The sequence below is a fragment of the Rhagoletis zephyria genome, unplaced genomic scaffold (assembly GCF_001687245.7).
Source record: "Rhagoletis zephyria isolate East Lansing unplaced genomic scaffold, Rhagoletis_zephyria_1.1 Rzeph_scaffold_00414, whole genome shotgun sequence".
In the NCBI taxonomy this organism is placed as follows: Eukaryota; Metazoa; Arthropoda; class Insecta; order Diptera; family Tephritidae; genus Rhagoletis; species Rhagoletis zephyria.
Genome location: NW_016157498.1, coordinates 245,814 through 256,968, shown reverse-complemented (window position 1 = coordinate 256,968; position 11,155 = coordinate 245,814). Strand labels below are relative to the sequence as shown.

The 11,155-nt window shown below is 30.4% G+C and overlaps 1 long non-coding RNA gene across 1 annotated transcript; it reads left to right on the top strand.

Annotated features, from left to right (window-relative positions):
- The first annotated feature begins 2,786 nt into the window (after nt 1-2,786).
- Nucleotides 2,787-3,543, top strand: LOC108359582 (uncharacterized). The gene is made up of 2 exons (XR_001846952.1): nt 2,787-3,231; nt 3,262-3,543. It is a non-coding gene; the product is annotated as an uncharacterized LOC108359582 (long non-coding RNA).
- The last annotated feature ends 7,612 nt before the right edge of the window (nt 3,544-11,155 follow it).

Genomic DNA, 11,155 nt, shown 5'->3' with positions numbered 1-11,155 from the left:
ATCACAGTTTTAATATTTCACTTTCTTTTTAATCATTTAGCTATTTTTGTTTTTCTTGGTTTGCTTGTTTGTGATTTGTGTATACTTTTTTTATTTTTACTTTAATTTATTTACTTGTGTGTGATTTTGTTTGCTTTTCATTGCGTGTGTTTTGTTATAAAGTAAAACTGAAAATAAAAACAAAAAATAGTTTTACGAAAGAAAATTACTGTATCCTTCAGAACTTAAATTTAATTTTATCTCCAAACACGCTTTGAAATGTCAAACCGTCTTGTTGACATCTCAAATGCAAACCTGCACTTCCATCTATTCAATTATCAAATTTCACTTTAACCTCCTATTCATTCCTCCTCCTCCTTGGTATAGTTTCTAATTTTTGACATAATTTTCCTCTATGTGTCCAAAATATGTGAGCCAACTTGAAGAGTCGACTACATTCTTTTGTCCATATTAGTCCCTTTCATCGCAATTTAGTAATGCTTTTTACAGTCACCTCGAGCTCCTACTTGCCCTCCCTGCACCCATAGCTTGCTTCTTACATTTCTTCTTCTTTCACTTGTTTTCTTTACGGCTAACTATTTTTGCTTTCTACAATCAACTCCTGACTTTCTCTGCGATGCGTTTTTTACACCTTTCTTTTACACGTCCACACTTAATGCATACTTCTCTCAGTTTCCTTCTTCGCTTTTCTATTAGTATTTTAAAACCTTGGCCAATTTGTTTTCCACTATCAGCAACAGCGACAGGCTGAAATCATTTTTGCTAATCCAGCAGTATTACTTTTTCCAGGCGTTCAGTCCTCTATTCCACTATGAGGTTGACAACTTAGAACTTGGGGAGTTCTCGGTACTTCCATAGATTTCGAAAATTGCCAACTAGACTTAAGTCTTATTCTCTCTGACCGTATCCTAATGCCGGTAATCAGTAAGCAGTCTCTCTATTAGTGAGACTTATCGTGGTGAACATCGATTGTGAGACTAAATATTTGGTATGTACTCAGTCAGGTCTCTAGTCTAAAAAAATGGATCTCTAATTTGTTGGCAGGCTCTACGCAGGCCACAACAACAATTTCAACAAAAAATAAACCTCAATAAAAAATAAATAAAACAAAAAAAACTATATATTTTTTAACAAAAAATATAAAAAAAATTAAAAAAAATATATTTTTTTTATAACAACCAAATCAAAAATTTAAAGGAAAATTTAATTAAAAAAAGAAAAAAAAATTGTAAAGTAAAAAACAAATAAAAAAATTCCGTTTAGTGCTTTACCGCGAGCAAGATGACATATGTACTATGTAGACATACATATGTATATCAGATAGGGATGTCGGAAAAATATTGATGCATCGAAAATATCGATGTTTTGCTTCGATGCATCGACAATTTTCCACTCGGATGTATAAATACTCGATGTATCGATGCACCGACGCCAGAAGTTTCGTGAAGAGCAGTGGATGACTTTAATATTCTTAGCATTGATGCTGGACCTGTTATGTAGCTTAAATGATTTTCAGCACGGCGCTGTTGATCAGAGGTTCACATTGCTATCTTTGGAGTAGTATTGCATGCGAATCCAATAATTATGTTTGAGCTGTATTTATTGTTTTGAGATTTTTTTTTATAAGTAAATTTTTTAAACTGTTCTCTTATATATGCATGTATGAATGTAATCCTAATTACGTAATTAATTCCTGAGAAGTTTGTAGTCGTATGCCTATTTCTTTATCCTAATTTCGGTTTTGCTTACTGTAAATACACTGAACTTTATTACATACATACACATTTCTGTCGTGTTATATAACTTGTTTCAAAATTTACATTTGGGGGAGCTTTAAGGAGGTTTGATAGAAAAAATTGTGCAAAAAAATTTCTTGTTGGAGACTTGCATTGTGCTCTATTTTTGCCTCGGAAATTAACTTAGCGGTCTACAGCTGACACTAACAACTGCGTACGAAAAGAGAATTGGCAGGATCTTTACGACAAATTTGCCGCGTGTAAACTCCGTCTTAGGTCAGGCAAATTTAAATATTAATTTCCTCCTAAACTATCAAAAACCGAATTTTTCTTACCCTCGGCCATATTATGTAATAGAATTTACGCTCATTGAAGAATGGGATTTCCTTACGACTTATAAGGCATTACTTTCATTATTTTGAGCAAGAAATATCAATTTCGGATTTTTTTCGGGATTGTTCGGCACTCTTCGTGTTTCATTAGTTTGGACTTTTCGCGTGGTCTTCGGCATTTGTCGTATATTTTGGATTTTTTTCATACTTTTTCCGTTTTTTTTTTCGTTTTCTATTTTTTTGTAGGAATTTTTTAGTGATTTTGGTGATTTTTCGGAAATTTTATAGATATAGATCCCGGTCTCATCGCGATTTTTTCAGTAACTTTAGGGAATTTTTTTTCATTTCGGTATTTTTTTAGTTTGAGATTCTTTCGGGACTACATGTGTTTTATTGCTTGGTGTCTGTGGTTATTTTTTCGGGAATTTTCGAAAATTTTAGATTTTTCAGGCCTCTCGCGATTCTCTTTGCTTCGTTTCTTGGTTTTTTGTGGGAATTTTTTAGCGACTTTTTGGATTGCAGCTTTTGTTGGGGACCTTTTTATGTTATTTTTTGGAATTTGGAATTTCTATGAACTATGCGGATTTTTCGAGAGTTTTAGTGTTTACATTTTTTGTAACTTGTGATGTTTTTGGAAACTCTTAAGACGTTTGGGAAATTTTCGAGATTCTTAGTATTTTACGTTTCGGGATTTTTAGAGATGTTTAGTATTTTTTTTGTTTGTATATTTTAAAACTGGTTTTCTTGCTCAAAACAATAAAGGTCAATAGAAAACTAAAAATTTGTATTATAAAATGCCGACTTTGGCATGGTCTCTACTTGAAACTACATACCTTCAAATGTTTTTCCACTGTCTCATATGAAAAGTTGAAAGCTTCGAAGGTTTCGCCATTTGGGAACTGTCTAAGGTTTTTCCCAATAAAACAGGTTTTTTAAACTTCTTACTATTTGTTTTATGGAATTTTTGACTTCTTCTATAAATAATAACGAGTAGCCGGCTTCAATTCCACTATTGAGGTAAGAGTAGAACTCCACACTTAGCTTTTTAAGCGTTTTCGATTTCAGCGTTTACACCGCAATATAAAGCTTTTAGCTGTATAAAGTGCTGAAAACCTGATTAGCGGTGAACGCTTGTAAAGCCTCCTAGAGTAGAACTCCACAAAGTGTTTTTCATGCATTTAGACAGCGCTTAGCGGTTCATTCAACTATGAGATTTATAAGCTAAGTTGAAGTTTTTAAGACATTCAGCGCTCTTCAAGCTTTCAGTGCTTTTCAAGCTTTCAGCGCTGTATTCAGCTACGAGTGTTATTAGCTGAATTGAAAATTTTCAGGCATTGGGCGTCTTTCAGCCATACAGCGCTTTTTTCAGCTATGAGTCTTATAAGCTGAATTGAACGCTGAAGATCTGAAAAGCACTAAAAGTGTGAAAAGTTTGATTTGGAGATCTACTCTAAATATTTAGCGCTCAAAATCATTCAATAAAAAAGTAGTTTCTTTTTGAAAATAGTGTTTCAAACTGTATGTGCTTAAAGTATTCCCCCCCTTTTACCTAAATTTTTGTTCAGTTGTGAATATTTGTAAGTACTATTGCAATTATTTATTATACATACACTGTAAATGCAATGAGTTTTTGCTTCATTTTGCAATGAGTCTTTTCGTATGCCCTGAGTTTGTGGTATATATATTTATATTTATTTATTTCGTACAGTATGTAGTTTGGTTATTATGAAATTATATACATATGTATGTATGTATGTGTTTTCGTGTGAATGCATTTGTCGGTTCGAAAAGAAAAAATACAAAAATTAAATTTTTATACGATTTTCGGCGCCATAGCATAATCTTGCCTTTTATTCGAGCATTGAGCTTTTATACGAAAACTTTTTAGCTATACTGTACATCCCGTTGTTTATATGTAAATTTTTTGTAATTTTTCGCAGCAGTTCAGAACTTTTGTCTATCGAAATTTATCATTCAGCCATGTGTAACTCAAGTGCAGAAAATAAAAAAAATTAAAAATAAAAAACTAAAATTTTCATGCACTTAAAAATATACTTTTTACTCTAATAAAAGAGGATAAGTGTTACCAAAAAAAAAAAAAATTAGCATGCGCAATTAAAATTTTCTTAAATTTTAATTTTACCTTTTTTTTGTTTTAACTAGCATTAATCTATTGAAAATCTCACACTAATGTCACACCGCCTTTGTAAGTTCCTTAAAAAATTTCCATTACTTTATTTTAAGCCAAAAAAATTTGTACAATTTTGTTTTACATAAGCTTGCGCAAAATTTTTAATTACCTTGGAATTAATTTTAATTCTTATTCCGCTATTTGCTTTCTCCACTTTTAATTATTTTCTTATTTATTTTTCGCTTTTGTTTTTCTTTGCTATTAGCAAATATTACCTGAAATTTTGTACTAGTCATATTCCAAAAGTTTTTTGTGTTCAATGCGTTTTTTGTTTTCATTCTTTCTTACTATTTCGTAGCGGTTTCTTCTTCTGCCAGCTCAAAAATTTTCACCGTGTGACCTTAGCGTTCAACTTAAAATATTTTGCCTTTCTATTTTTCCCCTCACCTGAAGAAACCAAAAAAATGCTACATTGTTTTTGTTTTTTTTTGTTTTTGTTTTAGAAAAATTCAAATGCCTTTACTTATTTCTTCACTTTGTACTATTTTAATTATAATAATGCTTAATTTCTTTTTCTTTTTTGAGTTTTCTATAAATTATTTACTTAATTTTTACCACTTGACTTACACACACACTGACTTTATTTAATTTTGCTTTACTTTTATTTATTTTTTTTTCAATAGCATTCAAAACACCGAATATTTTTACATATTTTTGTTTCACTATTTTAAATTTTTCTTACATCCAACAACAATATTTGACGTATTTAACTGTTTTATGTTCTGAACTGTTTATGAAAAAATTTCTAGGCCTAAAATTTTGTATAGCTGTGGGTTTTAATTACACAATATTTACGTGAATTTCACATGAATTTCGAGTAGAAAATTGTTTTAGTAAAAACGTGTGTTTTTCCTATGTACAGGTGTCGCTTAAGTTTTATAGTATACATTCAGATTTACATTCAGGTTGACCCAAAAGGTGTTTGCTTTAATTTTAGTACTTTGCAGTTAGTTGTATTTTTTGAGTAGAGTTGTGGAGAAGAAATGCGCACGGAAGAATATTTTTTTTTGTAAAATTTTTAAATTAATAATGCCGAATTTCCACTAGGCATTGCAATGACAAAAAATTGGTGCCATTTAAAAAATGTCAAATGGAAATGAACTTAATAGCTATTTTTTTAATTGACTTTTTAATGCCCAACTTTGTCATTACAATTTTTACCACTTTAATGCCTAGTGTAAATCCAGCATAAGTTGTGGTTGTGGTGATCACCTTTAACATTCGTAAACGGTTTTTACTCTGGTACTAGCAAATTAAAGTAATTAAGCCCCAAAAAAATCTGTCTATCTATTAAGTAGAAATGAAATGGCTTATCACAAATTAAGAAAGAGAAAATTCTACGTTTAATTTAATTTAGAGGTCTTTGTCTGAAAGTGTGAAACTAGCACTGGTATGCTAGTCGCTACGCAAAGTGTTTGAATTCTAAAATCAGCTATCGCTAATTTTGTTCGCGAAAAATCTCTAGTTCCATGCCTCACATATTGCCACATCTGGCATCTGTTACTTTTTCATGTTGCATACTTTTAGGCACCATGCTACTATTCATTCAAAAATTGTTAGCAGCAGGTCTTGCGAAATCAAGAAAGAAACTTACGCATATGTTCAAGACCTACTGGCATGTCTATGGAACCCATATGATTTTTGGGAAGTAATTTCGATGAAACAATTTAAGTAATTTATGGCGTGAACATAATTTGATGGGAATTATATAAAATCGTTGACTTCATAACTTGAGGGTATGCAAATAATGCATATATATGCAGTATAAAAAAAGCGGATGCCTGAGATATGTAGATTTTTGGCGAATAAAATTTAGCATAGCGAATGAAAGTGGTTTGCGTTGCAAAGAGGGTGTTTTTTTTTCTTGAAAATATTCTTTACAACGTATTGGCTACCTTTTTTTTGCTAGATTTTAATCGATATTAAAGCGGTTTATCGAAATTCCTTAGCCAATTTTATAGAAAATAATGTATTTTCTCAAAAATTTAGGTTGAAAAATTATGATCGTTTTGCTTGTTGGTGTTTCCGACAGGGTAGGCATATGCTGTATTGTGGAGCAAATTACAATATCCCTATTCAAATTTAGTTTAAAATCAAATTGAAATTCTATTAGAACCAATTTAAATTAGTAGGGGGAAAGCACTTCCGGTGAAGGGGCAGATAACCAGTGGAGGGAACGATTCTCGTACTACGTTAGTGTGAAGCGAAAAAAAAACATTTAATTGAATATTAAATCGCATTTATTTGAATTATTAAACAAAAAATTGTGATTAAGTGGGGAGAACCAAAATATCGACCAGCTGCTGATGGTATTTTCCAATGGCAAAAAATTGAGGCCGCAGATACTTCAAAATGTGCAAATTTTTCGGGGGAGGCAAGGTACATGCAATAAGTAGCAGCAGCAGGGTTGCAATTTTGATTATTTTTTCATTCGAAGTGGTCCATGAATTGTAACTTTTTTCTTGTTTACATTTTACTCTGTAATATCAAATTTTGTTTACCTCCAGAGACATTTTAGAGTGAAAAAATACTCGAAGCTTGTTTTTCTTCTAAAACTGCTACCTTTTTAATGTGGTTTTTGAAGCGCTTTTAACTGGGCTTTACCATAATTTTTACGGCGTTCGTGTGCAAATCCTCGAATAATATAATTTATCGACCCGAGAAATTTAAATTATACTCTCTAGCAGTGCACGAACTTCGATAAAGAGTAATAGTGGTAGATTTAACATACGAAAAATTGCGGATTTGGTAGATTTAAAAAAAAAAAACAATCTTAGATAGTTTTACTTATATAGGATAAAACATGGCAAAATCATAAAAGATGGTGATAACAGAGCAGCTGGATTTTCGCCTCGGTAGTCCTTAATGTGAAATTGATGCATTTGTTGTAATTCTTACTGGCATTGTACGTTAAATTTGTTAGTGTAATTTCTGTTTTTGTGCTCGCGCTTTCATCTCATATGAATACGCACCGGGATTAATTATATTTTTATAAAAAAAACAAACAAAAAATTTCTCGCCAATAAAATATTCACCAAAAATCCTTTACAAAAAACTGGGCTCGAATCATGGCGTAAATTGAAAAAGCGACTTGACTACCGAATGCCCAAAAAGAAATTCCTTATAAAATTTAATTTGATTTCGAATGTTCTAATTCGGGCCCTGTACTAATTTTAATCCATAAAAAAAAAAACCAAAATCATCAAAAAAGTGTATTTAGTTATCATTTTAAATTGAAATTGAGGGCTAAAACTGCACACAGTGGGCGTCGTGGAAACTCGCTATTATAAAATCTACGAATAAAAACGCTTGTTAGAAAAAACATATTTACATACAAAAAAATGCTATCACTAAATCCGAGTGCATTAAAACGCCAGATGTTGCCAGATTCCAATGCCACATTTTGATGCTTCGAGTTTCGAAAATACTCATTACAAGCGGACTCAAAAATTCAGCTATTAGAATTAAGTAATAACATTTTCTAAGATCACAAAAAATCGAACATACTATGTACTCAAGAAATTGACTCGAATATTTCATTCTTCCTTTACAAATTTGTATTTGTTTTTCAAAAAAAGAAATGAAAAATTGTTCAATGTATCCATGTAATACTGTTGCTGTAAATAAATCACGATAATTTTACTCAAGCGAAGTGAAATTACTTTATATTCCATAAAAAAAGTAAGAAAAATGTTTAAATTTTTTTTTCGCTTACTTCATGCGCATTTCATTCTCTTCCAACTCTTGATCTATGCACAACAATTTTACCCAAATGTAAGCACACTAAGTCAGAGTTTACGCACAGAATTTTGGACACTGTGAGTTCTAAATATGACTTCGAAATTTCATGATTCAATTTCGCCATCAATAGTTTGTTCTTCGGCCGCGAATTCTCGTTGTTATGCCAATCTATTTAAACTCGTCTCTATTGTGTGTAAACATTCATTAATTATTTCGGTATGTAGTTAGTATTTATGTAATTTCTGCTCAAATTTACCAATATGTCTAATGCATACTCGTTCTACTCTGCACTCTGCGCTCGAAAGCGTGTATGGTCAAACTACAGTGTTTTTTGGTAATATTTTTCACTTTATTTCAAAAGTTTTCGTTTTTCTGCTCGTTATACACATGCATTAGTTATTTGTTTTTTTTTTTGAAAATTTTTATTTTTTTATTTTTTTGTAATTTTAAAATTAAAATTTAAGTTTTAGTACAGTTTTTTACACATTTTACATTTTACATTGGTAACATAGCGTTTTTGTGTTTCTTAATTTAATTGCTATTTATGTATTTTGTAGTTTCGTATAGTACGCTTAAGGTGTGTAAGTGTGTGTGTGTGTGTGTGTGTTTGTGTACAGTGTTTAAAGGGTAAAAGGGAGAACTGCTTACAAATTTTGAGAGGAATATTTACAAAAACCTATCTAAAACACACATTTGTTTTGCTGCTGCGTTTTCCCACTTCTTCTATTTCTTCTTCTTACTGTGCTGCTTGGCTTAACATTTTCACATTTTACGCTGCTATGCTTTAGCATATTTTGCATTTATTTTTTATTTTGTTTTTGCTTAAATTGTGTTTTCTACTTCTTTTTTACATTTTATGCTTACAACAAATTTTTTGCTTCTACCATTTGCCTTAAGACGAGTTGTTGTTTAATTTAAAATTTTGTTTAATTTTAATATTTGCCAAAAAAGTTTTGTTAAATTTATTTTTGTTAATTTTGCATTTCTACTGCTTTGCCGTAAAGTTAATTTCATATTTTTTTTAAGTTTAATTTGGTTTTAATTTTAATTTACATCCAAAAGTTTCACGTACGTATATTTAATTTTAATAATTTTGCCATAAATGTATGTAGTTATGTAGCTATTTTTATGCCTACAAGTAATTTTTTCCATGAAATATTTACGTACTTGTTTTTCTGCCATTTTTCCATAAATGTTTTTTTTTTTTGTAGTATATTCCTTAAATTTTTAGTATGCAACTTACACATATTTTTGCAATAAATTTTTTTCTTCGAAAAGTTTGTTTATTTTTTATAGTACATATATTTTCTTGTCACTTAAATTTTATTAAATTTTTCGTATGCCTAAAAGAATCTTTTTCGTATAACCAGAAATTGTTTTTTTTTTCATTACAAATATTTTCACTCGTAACTCCATTTAAATGTTATTTGTTTTTGCTTAAAATTGTTTACATATTTCTAATCCAAATATTTATTTCTTTATTTTTTGTTTTTTTTTTCTTGCTGTCATAAACGGCTTTAATGCTATGCTACTGCTAGAGCTGTCCTTCAGTTTGCTGTTGCTGCTTTTTTGTGGTTTTTTATATGATTTTTGTAAATATTTCTTAGTTGAATCTAAAATATAAAAATTTAAATATGTTTGTGTTTGTTGGATGCGTATGTATTGTTAATAGAAATAGGAGTGATGAAAGGAAGTTCGCTATTTGGTTTGAGTCTTCGCTAGTCGTAGCTCAGTCGATATCCATATGAAACCTTCCCGTCTAGATCAAGGTCAAACGAAGCTCAGACACTTTAAATCGAATTATGTATATTCTTTTTTTGTTCTGTAAGAACAGGAAATTTCACGTCCAGACACGGTTTGATTTGTTAGTCAAAGTGATTTTTGGAGGTCATTAAGAGGCCAAATACTTATTATAAATCTCCTGTTGTTTCCCACTCCGGGGTCGTTTAACCTTGAGCGAGAAGTGATGGTGTCATATGAAAACCGAGAGCGTGATCAGCGACCGCAAAAGCTTGTAGAGCTCCGAGACACCGCAACTCGATTTCAATTTGTGGTTCTGTGGTTTTCTCTTTGAAGCGGGAAGAGGTGAAGTTTTATAATAATTGTAATAGTTAGAAAACAATTTATAAAGTTGTCAACGTCCGTTGTGCTGTGTGGTGAGTATCTCTAAGGTATTTTACCCCCTAAATAAACGCCCGTGGTCTATTACAACACAAATTTATATATGTATGTATCTCACTATACGTTCCTGTATGGTGTATTATAATAACTGTGGTGTATTATACTAAACTGTGGACTTTAAACTCAACTATGGTAAATATTTTTGGACTGTGGTGAATAAAAATTGCTTGCGATTGTATTACACTACGCTAAACTGTGGTTTTGAAACTCAATTATCGTGAATATTTTTCGTCTGTGGTGAATATACATGTGTACGTATGTATGTAAGTAGTCCGCTCGCTATGTTGTGAGTGAATTCTATTCGTACATGGATCAATCCATGTCAAATCGACCAATGGTTGGAATCGACTACTTTTGATTTTGATGAATTTTCTTTTACCAAAGTTCTGCCAAAGGAAACAAATGAATTTTTTTCCAAAGCTATGCAAAATTCTAAATTTCACAATTTCCGGGCAAGTTTTTTTTTAATTTTTCAAAAATTATTATAAAAAAATGGTTTTGACCTCGTTTTGAAGGCGCTTTTTAGGGCTATAAAATTTATTAACAAAAAATTTGAAAAAAAATTTACTTAAATTTGAAATTGAAAAAATCGTAAAACCAAAAACTTATAAACATTTTTGACTCCATTTTGTGTATACAAAACCTTCAACTAATTTTAAAAAGATGCTGAAATTTTCAAGGTGTTTTTTTAAGATATGAATTTTTGAAGTTTGAATTTTTTTTGCAAATTGTAATTTATTTTTAGTTTTGAGTTTGCAATACAAATTTTTTTTTCAAAATTCAAAAATTCATATCTTAAAAAACACCTTCTTGAAATTTTCATGAGCTTTAAAGATCAGTTTGAGGTATTGTAAAAAAAAAATTGTCAATAATTTATATATATATATGTATATATATATATTCTGTATTCGATTTTCAAATATATTCTTTTAAAAAACACCATTTTTATAAAGAAAAACAAAAACAACTTATCT